Genomic DNA, 23,688 nt, shown 5'->3' with positions numbered 1-23,688 from the left:
AGGCCCTGCTCCAAAGCAGTTGGAAATGTTCTCTCTCTCCCACAGCTGGCCTGTTTTCCCAGGCCTCACCAGCCTTCCAGTACCACGAGGGACTGGGGAAGTGTGGTGACTCAGTTCTAAAGCTCACTGAGCAAATTCTTTATTTTATTTTATTTTATTTTATCAATATGCAGTGTAGTTGATTTTCATGTCCCTTAACAAATTCCTCTTTCCCCCCTTCCCCCCCCATCATCATATCTGTTCACTTGTCATAACAAATTCAAGGAATTGTTGTGATTGCTTTGTTTTCTTCCCCTCCTTCCCCGTTTATTTGTTTGTATGTTTATTTATTTATTTTTAGTTCCTACAGATAAGTGAGAACATGCTGTATTTCTCTTTCTGTGCCTGGCTTATTTCACTTAATGTAATTTTCTCCAAATCCATCCACGTTGCTGCGAATGGTAGTATTTCATTCTTTTTTATATACTCAGAGGAATGGAAATCATCATGTTGAAGGGATACCTGTACTCCCATGTTTATTGCAGCACTATTTACAATAGCCAAGAGTTGGAACCAGCCCAAATGTCTATCATCAGATGAGTGGATAAGGAAACTGTGGTATATCTGCACAATGGCACACCGAGCAAATTCTAATGATGCTGCTGACTGTGCCCAAGGGGCCCTGTGTTTTCCCTTCCATGTGATAAGCTTACTGCTCACAAAAGTTTGTTTTTTATTTTCCCACAACCCAGGACAAACATGAGCCTTGGTCCAGCAAACATTCCTCTTGCATTGCCTAGTGGATGCATTTCCACTTCAGATAGCCCTGGAAACTTTGTGCTAGACTTAGGGCTCACCGCAGGGCTGTCTGAAGAGCCATTTGTACATGAACATGAGGTTTCCAGACTCTTGTTTGAACACCTATTAGGAACAAGGCCTATGGGATAGACACAAATAATAACAAGGTTATTGCTTTCAGGATATATACAAAAGGGAGTGTGGTGGAGACAGATACTCCCAACTGACTCAGAAGACAGAGGAAGATCGTTATCACACAAGACAAACAAACAAAGTGCTGCATGGAACTATGGGAGAGGAGCATTCTGTTCCAGGTAGAAAATCACGATTGACATGAGCCTTGAAAGATGAATAGAGTCAACAGAGAAAAGTGTTCCTAGCTGAGGAAGCAATCTGCACAAAGGCACAGAAGGAAACAAGTCTCAGCAGTGAGGAGCTATCTGACATAGCAAGGACTAGGTTGTCTGGAGTTGCACTGTCCAGTATAATAGCTAATGAGGCAATTTATATTTAAATTGCTTAAGATTGAATAAAACTTAAAATGCATCTCCTCAGTTGCACTAGCCATATTTTAAGCTCATATAGCTTAGCCACGTGTGGCTAATGGCTACTGTATTGAAGAGCACAGATATGGAGCATTTCTACCATCACAGAATTTTTTTATCAGACAGCAGTGGTCTAGAGCGACAAGCAGTAGAGCTGAGGCTTATTTCCTTACCTGGATGTTTGGTAGCAAAGGTCAGCATACATCATTTTAAATGTTAGAAATGCATTTTCATCTAATATGCTATGCATTCAATACTGTTCCTGATCTGAAACAGATCACATGGTTCCCATATGTAACTTCTTGACCCTATCAGTCAAGATAGGTTAGATTATGCTGCAATAACAAATAGCCCCTTATCTCAGTGATTTAATACAACCGAGGATTGTTTCTTCTACTTGTTACATGTCCAACAAGGGTAGTCACTCAGGCCCAAGACTAATGAAGTCATCATCTTGACCAACACTTCCTCAGTTACCAAGACAAATAAAAAAGAAGGTTGGTGTCGAGTACCAGCAATGAAATTGCTCCATGAGGAAGTGATACACCTCACTTCTGTTCACATTTTGTTAGCCAAAGCAAGTCACACAGCCACCATTAAGGAAATAAGGAAGTATAATCTTACCCTGTGACCAGAAAGAGAGAAACCAGAATACTTGTGAATAACCCTGAAGACTGCCATATAGGTTAATAAATTGATTACCTACAAGGAAGAATCTCCAAGCAGAGCAGTTGGACCACAAGTGGTAAAAACAAAAACGTCAGAGCCACAGAGATTGATAAAAAACTGACTGATGAGAGACTTTAAGCAACATCTGTGGACTCTTCTGGACCAAGCACCACTTCTTTCCTTAATGTTTCTAGGACATCATTTATAATAAAGAAGAATGAAAAACCACGGCTGTGACCATGCAGTGAGATTTGTCCTAAGGCTGGGTTTACTTAACAACTTTGCTGTTTTTACCTAGAATGCATGTTTATTTGGGATGGCTTAGGGTGAAGAGACTGCTGATGAATATCAAGGAAATAAAAAAAAAAAAAAATGTGTGTTGTTCTGCCTTATCAGACCAGAAGATATAAATGGGTAGCCTAGAGAGTGACCAACCATTCTGGTTTGCCTGGGACTGAGTGATTTTCCAGGATGACCTACCAGTACTTTTTTTGTACCAAAAAGGGATAGTCCCAGGCTGACTAAGATGGTTGGTATCCTGTGGCCTACAGAGATTATATAGCTCTCAAACATATTTTATTTTGTCATTTGGTATATATATATATTTTTAATATGAGTAAGTTGCGATCATTTAAAAATTAGGTTTACTGAAAACATCCAGATACATGCTTCTCTTAACAATTCAGAAGATCTGGCCACTCTGGGACCTGTATTCCCTCAGGACAAAAATTAACCAGGGCCAGGTGGTGGCAGCTGCCCCCTAGAGACAGTCCATGTCTTCGCGATTCCCACCTGAGCTGTTTTCACTCATTTATGTGACCTGCCTGGACCCTGAGGCATGAGGCTCAACATTAGAAACACCTGGCTATCGCTTCTCGGCCTTTTGGCTAAGATCAAGTGTAGAAACACCTGGCTAGCCTTTACAGTCCCACTGTTTAGTCCCAAACCAACTACATATATAAGAATCCTGGAGGTGGAACCCTGGCAGCCATGTATTTTTAATGTGGTGAAATATGCATAACATAAAATTCACCACTTTAACCATTTTGAGTGCACAGTTCTGTGGATTCAGTATAGTCCCATTGCTGTGACACAGTTGCCACTATCCATTCCAGAACTATTTCATCATTCCAAGCATGACTCTGTACCCACTAAACAGTAACTCCCTGTTCTTCCCTCCCCAGCCTCTGGTAACCACTGTTCTATTTGTCTCTATAAATTTGCCTATGAGGTAGCTCACTTGACTGGAATCATACAATGTTTGTTCTTTTGTGTCTGGCTTATTTCACTTAGCATAATATTTTCAAGGTTCATCTATGTTGCAGCATGTATCACAATTTCCTTCTTTTTTAAGGCTAAATAATATTTCACTGCATGTATACATCACATTTTGTTTATCCATTCATCCTCCTGTGGACATTTGGGTTATTTTTATTTTGGCTGTCATGAATAATGCTGCCGTGAACATTGCTGTATATGTATCTATTCAAGTCGTTGCTTTCAGTTCTTGTGGGTATATGCCTAGAATTGGAATTGCTGGATCGTATTGTAATTCTACATTAAATAGCATTCATATTTTTAAGCTCCCCCCCCCCCCCCACAGGTGATTCCATTGTGCGGGCAAGGTTGTGAACTCCGGTGTTAGAGCTTTGAAGAATCTGTACCTTCTCATTCCAGTGGGTGGAGTATGAGGAACAAGTGAGCGGATTACTTCATTCAACCACAAAACAAGAGTTTAAAAACAGTTATAAGAATACAGTGAAAATCTTTTTACCTTCTCCCTCAAGCCCCTGTAAACAATTCTCTGCAGCCCTTTATTGGATGTTTCTATCAGCCATCCAGAAAAGCTACCTTCAAAGAATATTTCAAATTTAATTCTACACACCACTTTAAAATATTAACTCAATCTGTAGAATTTTATAAAAATGTACTGGATTGGGAAATGACACAAAAATAATATCCACTGATTTCTTTTATAATATCATGTAACTAAAGTGACACATTTTGAAGTAGTACAGTTATGAAAGTACAGCCTTGTGCTGGTATGAATGTCACTTATATTTAGAGGAAAGTAATTTTACATGATTTTCACTCATTTTTTTGTCCTGGTAATTCAGGGAGATTCATGGATTAAGCAACCTTATCAAATGCTCTAATTCCTTCTACCATAATACTTCAAATGAAGGCTGGAAGCTTTTAGAACCCTTCTTCCCAGGGGAATTTACGAAATGTCAAAATGGTCACATCAACCACTTCAGCTGGCCTGGGAATGAAAACTTAATTTGGTCATGGGAATAGAAGAGAGATATTTCCTTGAAGTTCTTTTACCCTCCTAGTCCTTCTCTGAAAACATTCCATTATGCTGTGTCATTGTCCAAACAGGAAGATTCACAACTGAACTCAATTTATCAGGGATATCATTTAGGACTCTTCTTGTTCTAAGTGATAGGAAACCCACCTTCAGTGGCTTAAACACTGAAGGGAAGTTATACATTCATGTAATAGAAAGGAAGTGGGTGGGGTTCAGATGAAGTTTGATCCAGGGGTTCAATGTCACCAAATATTCAGTTTCCCTCTGTCTCTCTCTTCTCTAATCTACAGTGTTGTCTTCATCCTCAGGTGGCCACCCAGCAGATCTGGACTTTTCTCTTACCCTACCAAAAGACCTGCTTTAGTTCTGTATCTCCCAAGTTTATGCCATACTGCCCATAAGGAGTCATAAGGGTCTCCACTAGTAAAGCTAATAATGTCCTGTTACTGAAGCTAGAGGAGACACCAATCTCACCCAGACTCCACAGCAGAGAATGGGAAGGGGATGTTTTTTGGTAGGACACTCAGCATTCTTTTACCAGAAAAAGGGAGGAATCTATTCTGAGTTGCAAATAGCATGTGTCTACTATGCAAGGTGTGTTCTGTGCAACACAGAGCATGGTAGGACTACTAACCTCTCTTGTTCTAAGCAGAGTTGTCCAACAGAACCTTCTGCAAAGATAGAAACGTTCTATGTCTATGCCGTCTAATGCAGCAGCTACCCAACCACATGGGACTGTTCAACATTTGACATGTGGATAATATGACTGAGGCACTGCATGTTACTTAAGAGAGTAAATTCGATTTAAGTAGCCACATGTGGCTAGGGGCTGCCATATTGTGCAATGCAGTTCTAGAAACTTATACTTCCCTTAAAGCAGCTGAAGATTACATTTGCTTTTTTTAGCAGGCACATAATATTATTTATGGTACATAATGAAGCTTATTATCAAAAAAATCCATAACTTTGTTTTCCTATTGATCAGGCCACTGTGGCATATCTTTGTAATTCTATACATCTGCAATTAATTATTTAGACCCAAATACAAGATTTTATGTTTACTCCAGATTGAGTTATCAGGGCATCCCCATTCTCAAAGATATTTTTTATCCTGATTTTTATTACCTATGATATTACTTGCTCTGACAACCTTATATTGGTCTATACCTTGAAGGGGATCTATCCTACAGCAGGAATCCTTTCTTTTTTTTTTTTTTTAATCTGGAGATTACAAATTGCTAAGCGTCTGTGAAACTTCTGCAGATTTTTGTGTGCTTTTGCTGTGTTCTCCCCACCCCCCACTCCATAGAAAGGACCCTTTATTAAATTTCCAAAGGTTAAAATTAACAATCAATAATTTGCATCTTTGCACACATTATTAAACCAGGGCAGAAACCTGTGGCCTGGTGTTAAAGATGGCCCTCCAGATTAACACCAGTGTTTACTACAGGCTTTCTTTCTGGTCCCTTAGGCTAGAAGGATGGTGAGGTTTTTTAGACGACTGCCTCCCATGAGCAAAGCCACAAAAGTCGGAAACTTACTCATGCTGGTTTCTTTAAGTTTTGACTTCTTCCCTAAATCTTCTAACTGTTTTTTACTCTCTAGAGCCTTCAGGTAGTTGTTTTGTATTTAGTGCACAGCTTATAGTTGTTATGTGTGAGAGGGCCATTCTTTATTCTGCTCTGCATAGTATTTATTTAATCAGACCTACATTAATGAACATTTAGAATCTTACTCATTTTTTTACCGGTGCAGCTATTTCTGAAATGAACATCCTTATTTGTGCTTCTTTGAGCACATATGCGAGTAAATAATAGGAGGTAGAGATGTGAACTGTAGAGTATGCATGTTAAGATGGAGAAACATGTGGCTGAATGCCCAGAAACAAATAATTTTATCATAAATGATATCATCATAAATGAGTAAATCACTTAGTATGAATTAATATACATAATAAATGTCCAAAATTTATCAAATGTATCAAGTGTACAAAATGTTTTCAGACAGGATGGCTGCCTTGTAGATATTATCAAAATGCTTTCCAGAATGTCTGAGTGCTGAATACTATGCCCTGATACGGGTAACCAAGGGAACTTTGAATATTCTGTTCATGGGAGATTTGAAGAAGAGCCACATCTATCTATCTGTCATGAATTAAAGATAACCTTCTAAAACCATGGAGCAAAAGAAACTAGAAGCATTTGGGCAATACAAGACACTTGGTTATCCTTGGTGTCCTGGCTTAAAATAGGGCTCAGGACAAGCTTTGCCTTGTCTCCTGATCTGAGGCCATCAGGGAGACAATTGCATTTGCACGACCGTGGAGCAACAATCTTCACAAAAACAACCGTAAGGGCAGGATGATGAAAGGAGCCCCATTTCAACTGTCCACCTCGTAATGTGTGCCAGCCCTGCTCTCAACATATAGCAGACTTCCCAAGGAACAAACATGAATGATTATTAAACCTTTGTTTCTTAATTTCAATTTTGACTCAAAAATCACAGGAAGCTATGATCTTACTTTATGATTCCTTTTTCCCCATGCAGCTGGAATGGGTTATCTGATATTTATTAGCTGGTGAAGTTAGGATTTTTCTTTATGGCATTAAATATTCTTTTTCATGACCGTGTTTTACTTTACAAATGGCAAATAGATGTGACCTGCATAGTAATGTTTTCAAGGGAGTTTTGAGAATTCTGAAAAATTCCCATTTTTGTGTGGGTGATCCCACGATCACATCTGATACAGTTTACACTGGCACTGTTCATTGTGTCGGTGAGAGAAAGTTAACTGAATATGGAAAAAGACTTGGTGCTTTTGTTTCATATTCAGCATAGTTCTTTTTCCAATGAACATAAAGTTGCTGTTGCTATCAGGATTTTCCATACATTTTTTGATCAGCTGTTTATTCAGGAAATACTTACTAAACATCTACATGTGCCAACCATCATTCCAGACCTTTGGGGAATACAAACATGAAATATCCACAGACTAACTTAGAGTAGGGTCCTGGTTACTCTCTTGCCTGGGATGGGTTGCGATGTCAGGCACTTTAGGCAGTTCAAAGTGACAGGATTGATATTTTAAGAGAAATACAGTTTCTACCTTTATGGAGTTTACAGTCTAGTAGAGAATGTAAATGTTAAGTAAGAAATCACAAGTGTGTGAATTCACAGTGAAGTGAAAGTTATTACCCTGCTCTATAACTTAAAACCAGCTGCATGCTTGTCCCTCTCTCCCTCCTAGAGAGCCCACATCCAATAAGAATGAGCCACTTGTTTTTCACCCCCCACTTCATTCATTCTTTCACCTATGTATTTCATTCTTCCTTCCATGTAATTTATTTCTGGAGTGCCTCCTGTGTGCTCAGTGCTGTGTTAGAGCAGGAAATGCCGATGTACATACATGCTGTCCCCTGGCACTCTTGTTTGTGGCTCTTGATCGTCCGAGGGCAGATTTTCCCTTCATAGCTTCCACAAGGTGATCTCTCCTTTTCCTCCTCTGAGCAGAGTTCTTAAGAATACACAGGACCATAAATCAAAGGTTGTCCATGGCAAACAATCTACTGGGTTTGGTGAATGGTTGGACAGTATTTCCCAGGGAATGAAGGCTGGCTAAATGGCCAGTTTATTGAAGCTCTCTGTACATTGCTTAAGACTAGAATTCACAGTCAACCGCCTAGGGTGGCTTTCACTCCAACCTTCCTTCCAAGAACCACAGAGATGAAGTAAATGAGCCACAGGAATAGGGATTTCTTCCAGGCTCGAGATGTTACAATCCTTCTCTCAATATAAGAGTTGGCTTTAAAAGGCAGCATTCACTATTGAGGGGATAACTCTGAAGAGGTCCTGTGGTTATAATGGTTTTATGATTATTTTGAATCTTTGTAAAGACTCCTGTGTTTGGGTAACTGATTCCACACTGGAGAGATCACACAAACATTCCTTAATATTAGTCTGTGGCTTTGTTAGAATTGAAAGAGCTCTGTGTCCTTTACAGTCCCCAGTCATACCCCAAATCTGTCATTCACATGACTAAATTTTTTTCAGAATTAGACTCTTGGTATTCTGTATTTCAAAAACAGTCTGGGGGAAGTCTGTGCTATGTGTTGAAAATAAAAGATATTTAAGTCAGGTTGCTGTCCTACAAAAGCCTATAGATAAGAGGTAATTTTTGTTATTAAAAATACACACAAATACAAGTTGGAAAAATACCCACGGCTTTTCTTCTATTATTAATTAATTGATCGGGAATATTGTCTGAGCATCTATTCTTTAGGGCAAGTGTAATTATATGTTGAAAATAAAAAATGTTTAAACGAAGTCACTGTCTTCCAAAAGAGCCTATAGATAAAGAGATGAGATTTGTTGATTAAAATACATACACACATTAAAAAAAAAAAAAAAAGAAAGAAAGAACAGGTTGGAAAGTACCAAGAATGGCAAAAGGCATTTATTTAACAAATATTTACCAAGTATTTATTTACTAGGCATGTTCTAGTACCAATACAGTTTTTTATTGTAGTGCAATAGACAAATAATAAACAAGTAAATATATAATTTCAGGTAATAAAAAGTTTTATGACAAAAAAGTAAAGCAGAGTAAAAAAAAAGATAGAATTACGGGAGAAGTGTTATATTTATGTAAAGTCAGGAGAGCCTTCTCTAAAAATGTGATATGTAATATTAGATCATGTGGAAATGTTCACAGGAAGCAGCCATGGATCCAGATCATGCAGGACCTTGTCGATGACTGAAAAAGCTTTGACCTTGATTGTATTATTCCCAGTGAGATGGAAGAGATATTTGGAGGGTTTTGAGCTGAGGACTGGCATGACCTAATGTATGCTTTAGCAGGATCTCTGTGTCTCCTTAGTTGAGAACAGACTGCACGGAACAAGGGCTGAAGCAGGAGACCAGTTAGAAGGCTCATGCAATAGTTCAGGTGAGAGCTGATAAAAGTTTGACCTGGGCTGGCAGTGCAGGTGATAAGAAGTGGCTGAATGATAGAAATATTTTGAAGGTAGAATTGATAGGAATTGTTGATAGATAAGAAGTGAGGTGCGAGAGAAAGAGTCATGAGTAACATTAAGATTGCTGGTCTGAGCAATTGGATGTATTGCTAGTTGAAACATGGAAGACTGTGGGAGAAGTTGATTTGGTTGGAGTGGAGATAAAATTGGTTTGGGTCGAGCGGAAATGGAGATTGTGGGGGGAGTTTATTCGGGTGGGGAGGAGAAAGGATTTGGGTTGGGGGATATTGGGAGCTCAGTTTTAGCACATTAAATTTAAAATGCCTATTCTGTTCGACTTCCAAGTGGAGATGTTAAGTATGCAATTTTAAAAACAGGTCTGGAATTCAAGGCAGAGGTATCAAAATGGATATAGAAATTTGGGAGTATTTAAAACCCTGAAAGAGGATAAGGTAACATAGGAAGAGAGTGCATATTTAAAAAAAAAAAAGAAGAAGAAGAAGAAGAAGTTCAAGGACTGACCTCTAGAGTAGCACCAAAATTTAGAGATCAGAGAATCAGAAGGAATCCATAAAAGTGATCAAAAAGGAGTGGTCAGAATTAGGAGAAGAAAATGAGGCAAGTGTGGTGTCTTGGAATTTAAGAGAAAAAATTGAAGGAGGAAAGATTAATTAATTATAGATGATTAACTATGTCAAAAGCTACTGTTTGAGCAGATAAAATAAAAACTGAGCAATAAACTAAAAGCTAATAAAAATAAAACAAAGAGGTATAATTTAAAATCCGGTAGAAGAGATTAAATAGAATATCTAAAAACAAACAAACAAACAAACAAACAAAAAAAAAACTGGTTTTATACAAAATAAGGCAGGAAATAAGAGAAAAGGGACCAAATAAAGACATAGGACAATTAGGTGAAAAAATAGGGTAGGATATTTAAACCCAACCATATTAGTAATTATATTAAATATAGATGACTAAATACTTTGATTTAAAAGCAGAGATTGATAGACTGGCTAAAAATAGCAAGATCTGTTTTCTACAGGAAGAAAAATATTTTGAATATAAAGACCTAGCTAGGTTAAAAATAAAAAGATAAAAAAATATATACCATGAAAACCATATTTATGAGAAATCTTGAGTGACTGTATCAGTATCAGATAAATGAAACTTCAGGGCAAAGAGTATTGTGAGAGTGAAAGACAAATATTTCATAACTATAATAAGATTAACTTGTTAAGATAATATTATAGCCATAATGCAAAACCATATGTTCCCACTAGAATGGGCTAAAATTTAAAAGACTGATAATATTAAATATTTTTAAGAATGTAAAACAACTAGAATTCTCATAAATTGCTGATAGGAGTATAAAATGGCATAATCACTTCGGAAATCAGTCTGGTAGTTTTTCCTAAAGTTAAATTTACATCAACCTATGACCCAGCAATTTATTTATAGGTATATAACCAAGAGGAATGAAAACATAAGCCTCCAAAAGACATATATAAGAATGTTCACAGCAGCTTTATTCATAATAGCCCCAGACTGGAGACAACCCAAATTTCCAAACTGGAAAATGAAAACCCATGATATAGTTACAATATGGAGTACTGCACAGCAATTAAAGAAATGAACCACTGTTACATACAGCAACGTGGATAAATCTCCCAAACATTTTTCTGAGCAAAAGAGTTCAGATACAAAAGAATATATTAAATGGTTCCATTTATACGAATTTCTAGAACAGGCAAAGCTAATCTATGGTGATAACAGAACAGTATGTGCTTCTGGGGTGGTGGGGTGGTGGTAGGATTGAACTGGGAAGAAACACAAGGCAGCTTTCTGGGGTAATGAAAGTGCTCTGTATCTCGACAGGGGCATGGTTATTAGGTATACAGATCCTTTCATTCAATACTTCAATAAAATTGTACCTCAGTAAAAAATGATTATAGAAAAGGCAAAAGTTTTAAAGTAAATAGTATTTTAAAAATAAAAATATAGAAACCCAATGATACTTGCCACTTTCGTATAAAAGACCAAAAAAGAAACTATATATTTCTATTGCTATAAATATGTATATCTGCAGAATTAAAAACAGTATTTTTGCATTAAAAGAATCTGACTCAGTAGCTTTTCCTATCTGATGCAGCTCTATTATAACTAACGGTAGTGTTAAATTTTACAACAGCCTTTATGCAGCGGCTTATTTTACTTACCCCATTTCATACATAAAGCAACTGAGTATTAGAGAGTACCTTGAATTGCCCAGTCACACTGTTGAGTAGGAAAGTTGGGGCTTGACCCCGTGTCTGCATTACCTGGATCTTGTGCCTTTAAGCACTGCATTGCACTTTGCACCCACAATGAGGCCACAGGCTCTCTCTAAGGACTCCCTTGTATCTCTCCAGGACCTCAGACAATCTCCCCAGGCACTGTGTCTGTCCTCTATCGTGCTCTCTTCTGGGGCTTCCAGATTCTATCTTATCACCTTGTACCTAGTTCCAACCTTCCTACCTGGCTCCTGCATACCAACACTTCATTTAGAATATCTGCCTGGCTTTTCCCTTTGGTTTTATGCCTAGGTGCTGTCTTTCAGCTCCCAACTTGGCTCCCAATCGTACACTCTGAAGATGTCAGGCCAGCCCTGCTCCACCACTGCAAAATACCCAAGCTCTCAGAAACCTCACCCCAGTCTAGGACCCTGGGACCAGCTTTTCCAGGAAGAGAGACTTCTAATAATTCCCGTCACCTCATAACTGAAACGTATATCCACCTAGTATGGAAATGTTGAACAAATCTCCTTGCTGGATTTGTTTGATAAAACTACCTATCTATTTCCTTTCTATCGAGAAACTAAAAAAAATTTTAAGCCATTGGATGGAATATTACTATTCGCCAATACAAAACTCATATGTGTTAGATCTTAGGAAAACCAGTTCTTGTCTATTGGAGTTTTGAAAGTCTGACTTGCAGATTCTGACAATTCAACCACTTTGTTTTCCAAAATTGAGAAATGATTCTAAAAGCTAAGGCTAGCTCTGGCAAGAAAACAAGAGAAGTAAATAATAGGTTAGAAGGTAAAACAAGCAACCTTTCAGCAAGCTATGCGTTTTAACCCCAGGAAATACTCTGGTGCCTTGGAGAACACAGGTCAATGTATCGGTCTTCCACTTTATTAAGTTATTAGTATTAAAAAATAACTCTGAGCAAGCAACAAAACACAGCACAGTGCTTTCTACAAATAAAATTTAATTTGCTATCTCAAGAGCTGCTGGCTTTTATCGCCAAAGATTGGAGCTCGGTATTTTCAAGGAGAAAGTTTTTTTTTTTTTCTTTTTATCTAGTTTGGAGGAAACATGGCCAACATTAGTTCCAAATATTTTATTTCAAACATAAAGCACAGAACCAATACTAATAAACAACAGGCTCTTACGCCAACATTGGTGCATGTTTTTGTTATTGCATTATATTCCATGAGAGTTATTGTGCATAATTAAATAGAAAAAAACCCTTGAACTTGGAATTATAAAACCGTCACCACAAACCAGCAATTCCACTTGATGTGTATTAAGTCATTAAATTTATTATTAAAAAAAAGAAGGAGGAAAAAAAAAATCTTTTCCTTGTAAATCATTAAAAATGCATGAGAGTTGAAAGCAAAGCAAACAGCCCATATGTTTGCTTGGGGAACTACTTGCTGAAGAAGGCACTGCAATTCAGAACAGAAAATGAGGTTTTCTTGAAATCAGAATGGCCTGTTATCAAAATGACTACCATGTGGTCTGTTGGGGAGAAAGGACTTATAAATTCTAAGAATGTAAACGTTTGTCCCAGTGTCCTGAATAAAGAATGCTTGGAGGGCGGCTGTGGTCTACAGGAGTCTCATAGTTAAACAATTCGTAAGGTTGGGCTGCCATGGTATCTGTGAAAGGCAAAAAGATCCAGCATACACATGCCAAGTTAGGAGCTGGCTTCTGGATAAGGGTCAACCCAGTGTACACCACATTCACACCAGTAGCAGAAACATCAGTTTTGTAGCCAGTTAGTTATTTAGGCATCAGAAATTGAGTCAGCCTATTCATTCTGGAGTATGACTACAACTCATGTTGCAAACCAGTGTGTTTCAGCATAGTGAGTTTGCCCTGAGAGCTTTTTCTTAATGTTTTATAACTAAAACATTAATGAAATGGGCAGAAGTAGAGAACAAAGGAACAAAGGAGATCCAAGGTTGTCCACCCCAGAAGATGTTCATTCAAACTGCCTTAGGTAAAAGCAAGTCTTTACTGAAGGGGAAGTCCAGGCCATCCAGACTGGAAATTGAGTTCAGTTAGAGCACTTAGGAACCCACACTGGAAAATGAGGCCTTTGGGGAGAAGGGGCTGTAAGTGAATAGAGCACATTTCTATTCCTTCACCTATTTTCTCTGGTGCTCACTGGATATCTGTTTTCCTTAATTCATGCTAACTCTTCCTGTTTTACTGATGGCTTTGCTGCTCCTTTCTAATTTAGGTTGCTCGTGGCATTGTCTGCTCATGTCCCAATGCTGGCCCCAACTTTATGTGATCTTCCATCTAATTAACTCTGCTTTTCTTTTTTGAGTTTTTTTTTTTTTTTCTTTTTTTTAAAGGTAACTCATTGGCCTAGTTTGGGTCACAGATTTATTCCCTTGATTTATTTATTAGCCAGAAGAATTGGTTAACTTTCCAATCATTGGGGACCAGGGTGGGAACAGACTGAGAATAAGATGAGCACGTATTTAAGTAGATTGATCAGGACATCCATAATCATGCAAACTATATGATGAGCACTAGAATAGTCAGGAATTGAATCCACAAAAATTATATGCCATCACAGGATTGTATATGTATATTACTGAAATATTTGCTGTAGTTCTTCAATTCTGAAATGAATGTATTTTCCACATTTTAACATTTTTCAGATTGAGATGTAGATTGCAATCAACCTGCACATTTAATGCAGTGTTTTTTTCCCACTCCACATAATAGCTGCTATTAAATTGATGATGCATCTTAAGTTCAAGTTTCTCTAAGAGTTGAGGAAACATGGAAATGAAGATTCTATTGGCTTATAGTTTTGTCAAAGGCTAAAAAATTAATCATTTTATATAAAATTACTATTAAGCACACCCTTCCTAATTGTTCTGGCTTTCTCTCACTTTCATTTAGAAGATGACAATTTTATCATTTCAACCGGTAATTCCCCCAATCCCATCATGTTACCCTGTCCTCTGATATCATGCCTAAATCATCTCTCCCTGGATTAACTCATTATTCCAATTAAAGTCCTTGATGTATGTCACAGACATGCCCTTATTTGTGACAGAGCCATAAAAAATGTGTTGCTTTAATTTCTTCTATAAATCAGTTTCTCTACTCCATTCCCTTAATTATGTGCTGTTTTTCTCTGGAATCACTCCAATGCCTAGGATTTTTTTTTTTTTTAACCCAATAGTGCTTCCAAAATTTAAGTGTGGGATACTAACGTAGTCTGACAAATCTGCACTCCCTTTTTCGTGAGATTCCTTTACACACAGTCTAGGAAAGTCCTTTACCCTTGCCGGATGATTCAACAAGGAACTAAACTACCTCTAGATTCATCCAGCATGCTTACTTGCAGGGGCATTTGCCCACCAGTAAAGACTGGCCATTTGGGATTATTTTTACAGAGGTAACTAATATTACATTCTTTTTCAATGGAATTTCCTCTCATTATTTTCTAACTCTGGAGTTATTTACTTACCCTGATAGTTGACAGGTGCTGTGAATTGGCATCATCAGGAAGTGGGATGGTGTGATAGGAAGATCCCCCTCCCAAAATAGTTTTAGTTCAGGTTGTGAAATCTGCACACATTTCCTGTGTGGCTTTAGGAAAGGAGTCAATGTCTCTGGGCCTAGTAAATTATTAGGAAGATGGGTTGGACTAGGTTAGTCCTAAGACTCTTTCAGCTCTAACCTTCCTTAATATCATTTCAATGGTCTGGTCAATGTTTTTCTGAGTTCTCATAGAATCAACATCAAACTAAGTCCTGGACCAACATCTGTAATATCTTGCCAAGCCGACATTCATTACCCATATTCTGCATCTGTCAGGAGTTGATCAGAGGCTCTTTCAAAGGCCTATCCCCCGCCAAATGTGCTTGTGTGTGCCCCACCCCCCACCCCCAGCAACACACACACACACACACACACACACACACACACACCTTGCTTTAGAGGTGAACATTTATGGAATCCAGTCCTATAGGAGTTCAGCTCTGTATCTTTTTTTCCTGATAAATACACAAGAAAAATAGAAACAATGTCCTCATCCTTCACTCTGATAAGAAGATGGCAGTCTGCCTTCCCCTCGGATAACCTGAACAGGAACTCTTTACCTGGCATGATTTACACTATTTTCCAAGAATCTAGTTATAAAAACTGGTTAATACATCACAACTTACCTTAATAGACAATGGCCTGCCCTTTGCAGTCTCTTTTCGTGTTGTTTGATTTAGGACTTCCTTCCCTCAGGCCCAGTCCCCTTAATAAGTACCAACCTTGCCTGGACTGAATAATCACCATTATGTGACCTCTCCCTGGTTTTGAAGTTTGGAACCCCCTTTTGTCTGGATGTGGGGTTCATCTCAGAGCACAATTCTGCTTGGTAAATGAAGAAATAACTGCCCAAAATTGAACAGCCATGGTACCAGCCACTCTAACCTCCTAGGAGGCATGCCATCCCAACCTGCTCATTCGTATAGCATGTGTTATGCTCAAATTCCTCAAGAAGTCCTTCCCCAGCCTTTTGTCAATGGTTATTTTTGCAAGGTCTTCATTACTTTCTAATTGACCAAATTAATTTTCCTCATTTCTTTCATTAAAGACAGGTTTAGAAGTAACCTCAATTGCGCCGCTTTTCTAATGGCTTTCTTCCTCCAGGCTTGCCCTCATTTCTAAGCAGCCTTTATTTTACACTCAGCTTATATCTATTCATCTATCTATCTATCTGTCTATCATCTATTTATCTATTTAGGTCTAATGGGATTTTGAAAAGTCACCAGTCGCTGGATGTCTAGCTTTGTAACCTTGGGTGTGAATAATGTTGCTCCCAGTAGCACCTTTCCCTCCCCCCACTACAACATGCACAGAGCTGCATGACTAGGTTAGCAGCAAGCCAGCCTCTCCATTTCCTGATCATCTCTTTCCCCTGACCTAGGTTTCTAACACCAAGTCATCCTTGGTCTTTCTTGACCAGTGGAACCAGAACTCCATGTGCCTTCCTGAGTCTAGATAACTCCCCTATTGCTGCAAAGAGTTTGCTGTTCCAGAATGGACTACATCCCAGGGCACCCTGGGTACTGTGTTCTTTGCTAATGCAAATTCCTAATGAAGATTTAATAGGTCTTCAATACTACATTCAGTTCGTTTCATGGCAAAGCTTTCCTGAATATCTGAATTATAGATTGTGCGTGCGTGCGTGTTTTAAGTCTGAAAAAGTTGCTTCCCAAGGCTCAATTCTGCACCCAGAAGATTTGAATCACAGCATGTTCCAGGGTCCTCTACCTTTTGGGCCCAGAAGGACTATCTTGTTTACCATTATAATGATGGGTTAAAGTCCTAGATCTACGTTTTTCAGAGTTGTGTAAATAACCCTCATAGTTACTTATTTTCAGGAGTTTAGAGATCTTCTCTTCACCTTGTGAATTGGTCAATGCCCCCAGGCTACTCCAACAGATGTAGACAGCTTAGAATTGTAGGAAAAAGGAGGAGTGTCCAGTCATGGCTCTCTTGGAAGGTACTCAGGCTCCTATGCAAGTGTCCGCCCCCCTCTTCTGCACTTGCTCAGCCATAGTTTCTGTGGCCATGCACCTCCATGCACTCTGAATGTTCTCCACAGATGTTAAAGCATTTTCTTAGTGGCTTCTTTCAGCATTGCCCTCTGAGACTCTGTACACACCTGGCTGACCATTTTCACCATCTCCTTGGCTGGCCGACCTGGCCCAACAACCACAGTGAGGGTGTAGGTGTTTTTCATTGAATAAACCGCTTTTACTGTTTTTATTGGCTTGACCAGTCAAGCAGATTAAAAGAAGTTACATGTGCTTTTAAGAAAGCATTTTTGGCACTTTGATCAGTGGTTTGGTGAAATCTAACTGATTTTGTTCTTGAGTTTGACACAAGTTGAGGTTCTGTGCATAACCCACTAGGCTAGTGAATTCAGTGTTGATTGCCCATTTGTCAGTTGTCGCATCTGCTACTTAAGCATAAAATCTGATGTTCCCCACTCACTGATTAAGACCAAGGCCTTAGAAAATGGTGGGATCTAGAGGGTCCTTATCCCGGCTTTGCTCCGAACTAGCTAAATGACCTTGGACCAATGACTTCACTTTCTTTGTGCTTCAACCTTCCACTATGAAATGGAGCATTAATAGAACTTGCTTGATAGGGTTATTGTGAGGAACAAATTAAATAATGCAAGAAATATCACATAAACAGCACATAGTAATAACAGCTAATATTTTTAGAACATTTTCTGTGAATCAAGCCCTGTGCTAGAAGCCTCTTAAATTATCACATTCAACGGTATCTATTATTATTCTTACAAGGTTTTTCAGTTCCACAAATATTTGGTTATTACTTCTTCTGGGATGAGTGCTCTTGTGGATACAAAGATTAACAGATAATATCCTGTAATCAATTTATTTATAATCTAAACAAAAGAATACAAAGACACAAATAAGTTGAGTGGCAAGTTTATGAGAGATCTATGAAGTCTCAGAGTCTCATGAAGTCTCTAAAAAAGAGAAGAAATTACTTCTCTGGGGGAGGGATGTTTTTAGGAGGTCTTCTTGCAGGATATGATATTTGATGACAGGTTTGTTTAAACAGGCGACAGTAAGAATAATAAGAAGAAATCAGCAATAATAATAGCAGCTAACACTTGGAGATTGCCTCCTGCATGCCAGCTCCTGTGCTAAACAGGCGACTTACATTATTTCATTTAACCCTTTCCACCACGCCATGAATTAGGTATTATTATCATCCCTTATTTTATTTACAAGGCTGAGAGAGGTTTAAAAACTTGCCCAAGAACACATATCTTGTTAGGTTGAGCCAGGATTTGAATCCAGAGCTTGGGAAGGGGGTGACAATACACTCAGCAGGATGAGTTCATACCCACACAAAAGGGAGGACTGCAGTGGTGTTCAAGGAACACTGGGTAGTTACGTTTGGCTGCAGCAGCAAATAGGAAAGAGGGCAGCAGCAGGTAAGGATGAGAAAATGAGATAAAGTCCCCATAGGGAGAGATGGCCTTTAGGAACACTGCAGGCAGAGCAAGTCACATGGTCAGAAGTGTACTAGAGGACATTGAATTTGGAAATTGATATCACTGAGGCTGAACTGACAAGAGTTGGTGACTGGTTGGATTCAGGGAGAGGAAGGTGATACAAGAGTTGGACATGATTCCCAAATTTGCACCAGGAGATAATGTGGGGGAAAGCAGGGAGATTACTATGGGCAGATCAAATGTAAGATTTTGCTTTTCACTCGTGCTCTTCTCAAGTTGCATTCACTATCTTTGCCTCTCCCTGAAGAATATTAAGATTCCTCCAGAGAATCTCCCTCACAGAACTAGGGAAGCGGGGAGCCTTTGAATGTCCTTTCTGGAAATCATATATCCATGCAGTTCTCATCCGCAAGCACAGCACTCATTTTGGTGACTGGGGTATCCATCATTTCTGCAGTCCTGCCAAGAAGAGAGAAAGAGGTAAAACAGAAATGCACGGGGCTAGGCACCAGAGTTCAAAACATGTCCTTGTCACTTCCAATTTACTATGTCATTTTGGGTCAAGTCACTGATTTCTGTGTACCAAATTATCTCATTTAATCTTCTTAATCACTACAGGAGGCATGGGTAATCCCATTTTGCAGATACCCTAAACTGAGGCTCAGAGAAATTAAGTCAATTACCCAGTGGAGGAGCTGGGGTGTGAACTCAGACCCATCATGTTCAAAAGACTGGAGGTTATCAGTTTACTGAAATCTCAAAAAATGTAACATTTATTTCTTTGTAGTAGTGACAATCTCTATGGTAAGTATTCTAAAGTGTTATGCATCCCTCGTCAGGTGAGCTCCCAGTTCTTCTTAACTTTATAACATAGAAGTTTCCAGAGCAATTTTCCCTAATATCTTAGGTTCTGCTGAAAGAGGCTCCTGCATAATTCCCACTTCAGCCAAAGTCTCTTAATGACGTTACTTCACACCGTATGCATTGAGGTTGCCTTAGGTCAGCCATTTTTCTTACATGTAATTTTTTTCTCCCCTGACCCCCTTCTTTTCCAGTCAATATTCATTTGAAATGCAAGAAGTCAGCCTCCTTTTTAGCTGACAGGCTGGTTGTTCACACACGTTTCAGGTGCATAACTGACAAGTGTCCACTTAGGTGTGGGGCTGACGCTAAACAAGTCCTCTGAAATGTCCAAGGGAGAAGAAGCAGGAGAAGGCAGCAATCATGTGCTGATAGAGCCAAAGTGATCCCCAGATGCTGCTCTGAAAAGCCCCTTGATTAAGAAAGGTGAGACTGGCAGCCCCCAAGCATCCCCACTCCAGTCTCTGGTGTCCCCTTGCCTGGTTGTTTCTGGATGAGAGGACTCAGGCCACCTGGGGCAGCAAGAGCCCCTCTGAGACGCAGTTCTTCATCCAGCCCCAGTCCTACTGCTCCTTTTGCCTCCCAGTGCATCCAGTAACTCTCTCTCTAGGCAAGAAACCCACTTGGTAGTATTTTAATCCTGGCTGCACAGTCGAACCACCTGGGAAGCTTTAAAAAATGTCAGTACCTTGGCCTCACCCAAGACCAGATAAATGAGTGTCCGTGGAGGTGGGCCCTGGGCACTGGTTTTGTTTTTCAGGTGCCTGGGTTACTCAAATGTGTGATGTTCATGAACATGTTTATGTTCATATCTATCATTTGGGGATCAGAGCTCTGGATTTGAATGATCCTGGAGAGGACACGTTTGAGAAAATATTTGTTCATGGGTCTCACTGTCATCCTTGTTCGAGAGCAAGACACATCATTCCAATAAAAGAAAAAAGAACTTATGTTCAATCAGGAGTCAATTGGAAAGATTCTCCAAAAAGCAGAAAGCAAGCACCGTTGTAAGTTTGAAAACAGAGGAAAACCAAGCAGCAATATGTGTGAAGTTCTCACCATGTTAGTTTTACTTCCTCCGTCCCCCTCTGCCCATCCCAACGAGACTGCAGATTCTTAGAAAGAAGGTGGCATCTCGCTCATCTCTGCCTTCCTTATGCAGTATCTGACATAGGGTCTGGCACTGAGTAGTTGATCTGTAAATGTCTATCAATGGAAGTAGGAACCTGCAATTTACTCCCTGCAACATCTGTAGAAGCTGCTGCAGTGAAAGGCCAGCTGGGGTGATGCCTCTATCCCCGTCTGCTCTGCTCAGATGCAAATACTCCTCACAAGGCCACTTTCCCACAGCGTCTTGCCCAACACGACTCAGTTTCCCACAGGCTGTATTTCCAACACCACCTTTCATTATACAGATGCATGCCCATGACCCCTACAGAGATCAGACACCTGAAGACTAGTCCAGACTTCGATCTTCTAAAAAAAGTATATATATATATATATTTTTTTATTATTATTTTAGAATAGTTTTAGATTTACAGAAATGTTGCAAAGAGAGTACAAGGAGTTCCCCTACACTCCTCTCCCTGATCCCCCTATGGTTAACATTTTATATTACTATGGTACGTTTGCCACAAGTAAGGACAACATGATACATACTATTAACTAAACATACTTTATTCAGATTTCACTAGTTTTCCTCTAATGACCTTTTTCTGTTCTAGGATCTCATCCAAGGTTTTTTATTACCTTTAGTCCTCAAGTCGCCTTAGTCTGTGATAGTTTTTCAAACTATCAGATCATCCTTGTATTTGATGACGTTGGCAGTTTTGAGAAGTGCTAGTCAGGTGCTTTGTAAAACATCTCTCAATTTGGGTTTGTCTGACATTTTCCTCGTGGCTGAACTGGGGTTATGGGTTATGAGAGGAAGACCACAGAGGTGAGGTCCCTTCTCATCATGGGATAGTGCCATTCTCATCATATCTGTGGGCTTTGCTTTTGGGAAGAACTGTGATGTAATGGTAGCTCTGGAGTCAGACAGCCTGGCCTCACATCCACTACCTATCATGTGTGATCTCAGGCAAGTCCATTTTTCTCTCCAAGTGTCACTTATTTTTATTTGTAAGCTGGAGTAACAATCCATCTGCCATATGTATTTATACCATTTAGCATAGTACCTGGCACATGGTAGGTATTAAAGAAAAGATAACTATTCTCACTACTTATCATTGTTAATCACTATCTTATGTAATTTTCTCCCATGTTTTCTATCCACTGAATATGGGAGTTGAAATAGGTAATATTTAAGTTTCCTTTAGGTTACAATATTCTTGCATTCTGGGTGAACCTATTCAGATGTTTCAAGTGAAAAAAAGTGGACACATCTGCTTTACAATTCCCCATTCTGATTCTCTAGTATGCTTTGTAACTGAAATCTGACAGGTTTATGTCCCGATAAACCCATCAGAAATTGAAAATATCAAGTCGAAAATGCATTTAATACACTTAGCTGCTGAACATCAGAGCTTAGCCTAGTTTACCTTAAATGTGCTCAGAACACTTACATCAGCCAACAATTGGGCAAAATTATCTAACACAAGGCCTATTTTACAATAACGTGTTGAACATCTCGTGTAATTTATTGAATTCCATACTGAAAATGAAAAAAACAGAATGGTTGTATGGATTCTGAAAGTACAGTTTCTACTGAATGTGCATTGCTTTCACACCATCATAAAGAAAGCAAAAAAAATCCTAAGTCAAACCATCATCTTAAATTGGGAACATCTGTACTAGTTTCTTTGAGTTCTTCTATATATCAGAAGAAGCTACAATGTATGGGAAAACAGGGGACATGGAATTAGGACATGTGAGTTCAGTTAGGAGGTGGGACTTGACGCTACTAGCTGGTTAAGTTAGTTTTCAGTGTGTTTCAGTGCTAGAGATGGGTTGACCTTGACTCAGCCAGGCTCCTTTGAATGGGTCTCATGGGAATCACCAGGGTAGATGGCAGGGTGGATTAGAAGTATGACCTGGGATGATGAGCAGAACGAGGCAGAGCAGAACAAGAAAATAAGTAAACTTGGGGCATGCTTGGTAGTCCCAGTCCAACAGGTAGGAACTGGCTAGCGAGGTTCCAGTGTTCTCTCTAAAGTGTGGCTGGAGTTCAGCTGCAGGTTTAACCTCAGGTTCCTCACCTGTAACATAAAGATAATAATTCCCAGCTCCCAGAATTACCAAGAAGCTCTGAGGGGACCAAATATTTGGAAAGCTTTTTAAACATGAAAAATGCTATTTATATGTATTACTAGTTGTGAACATCTAGGATAAAAACAATGAGCAGTGAGTGGAAATGGGGTAATCATATTAATACAAGCACATATATTCTTCCTGTCTACAAAGGTCAGTGATGTGGCCCAAGCATGAGACTGGCAGACAGACTTGCTCTCTACATTGCTTAGAAAGTTTCAAGCTTAGGAGCTCTTGTAAATCTTGCAGCCACTTGCATAAACATTGGAACAACTCAGGCAAACAACAGATGTATAGGACTCTCAGATTCAGCAAGGCTGGGAATTAAAGGCGTACTTGCTTTTCTCAGATAAGAGCCTCTGTTAATTAACATTTTAAATTTTAATGTGTCAATAATTTAGGAGGCCAGTTTGCTTGGATTATGGTTTGTTTTTCCCCCCTCCTATGAAGAATTATATTGCAAGGGTAAAATCACCGAGCAGGGCATTCCTGCAAAGTTCATCAGGAAAGTGAGAGGAGGTTAGTAGACCGTCTCAGGAGATCCATTCTTTTGTTGCAAAGGCTAATTCCTGATTTTTATTAATACTAGTCTTATGAGATCCAGCATGGTGAATCTGATCCCAAAATCTAAGACACGTGGCTTGAAATTAGGACTATCTCAGAAAACAGAACTGGAATGTAAATAAGAGAGCTTGCTGTTCAATTATTGCCCAGGTTAGCACATTTTGATTGTGCCTAAATGGAACCAATACAGTTGCTTAGAAAGTGAAAATATCAATGAGCTCTTTGTTTCATCTACAGCAGAGTTTGGCTAACTAGAGCCCCTCAGCCAAATGCAGACTTCCTTCTGTCTTTGTATATAAAAGTTTCATTGGAACAGAGCCACGCCCATTTATATACACGTCATCAATGGCTGCTTTCCCACTACAGAAAAGTCAAGTAGTTGTGACAGAGACTGCATGACCCACAAACGCTGAAATATTTACCAGCTAACCCTTTACAGAAAATGTTT

The sequence above is a fragment of the Cynocephalus volans genome, chromosome 2 (genome assembly GCF_027409185.1).
Source record: "Cynocephalus volans isolate mCynVol1 chromosome 2, mCynVol1.pri, whole genome shotgun sequence".
NCBI lineage: Eukaryota > Metazoa > Chordata > Mammalia > Dermoptera > Cynocephalidae > Cynocephalus > Cynocephalus volans.
This window is presented reverse-complemented; position numbering follows the sequence as displayed.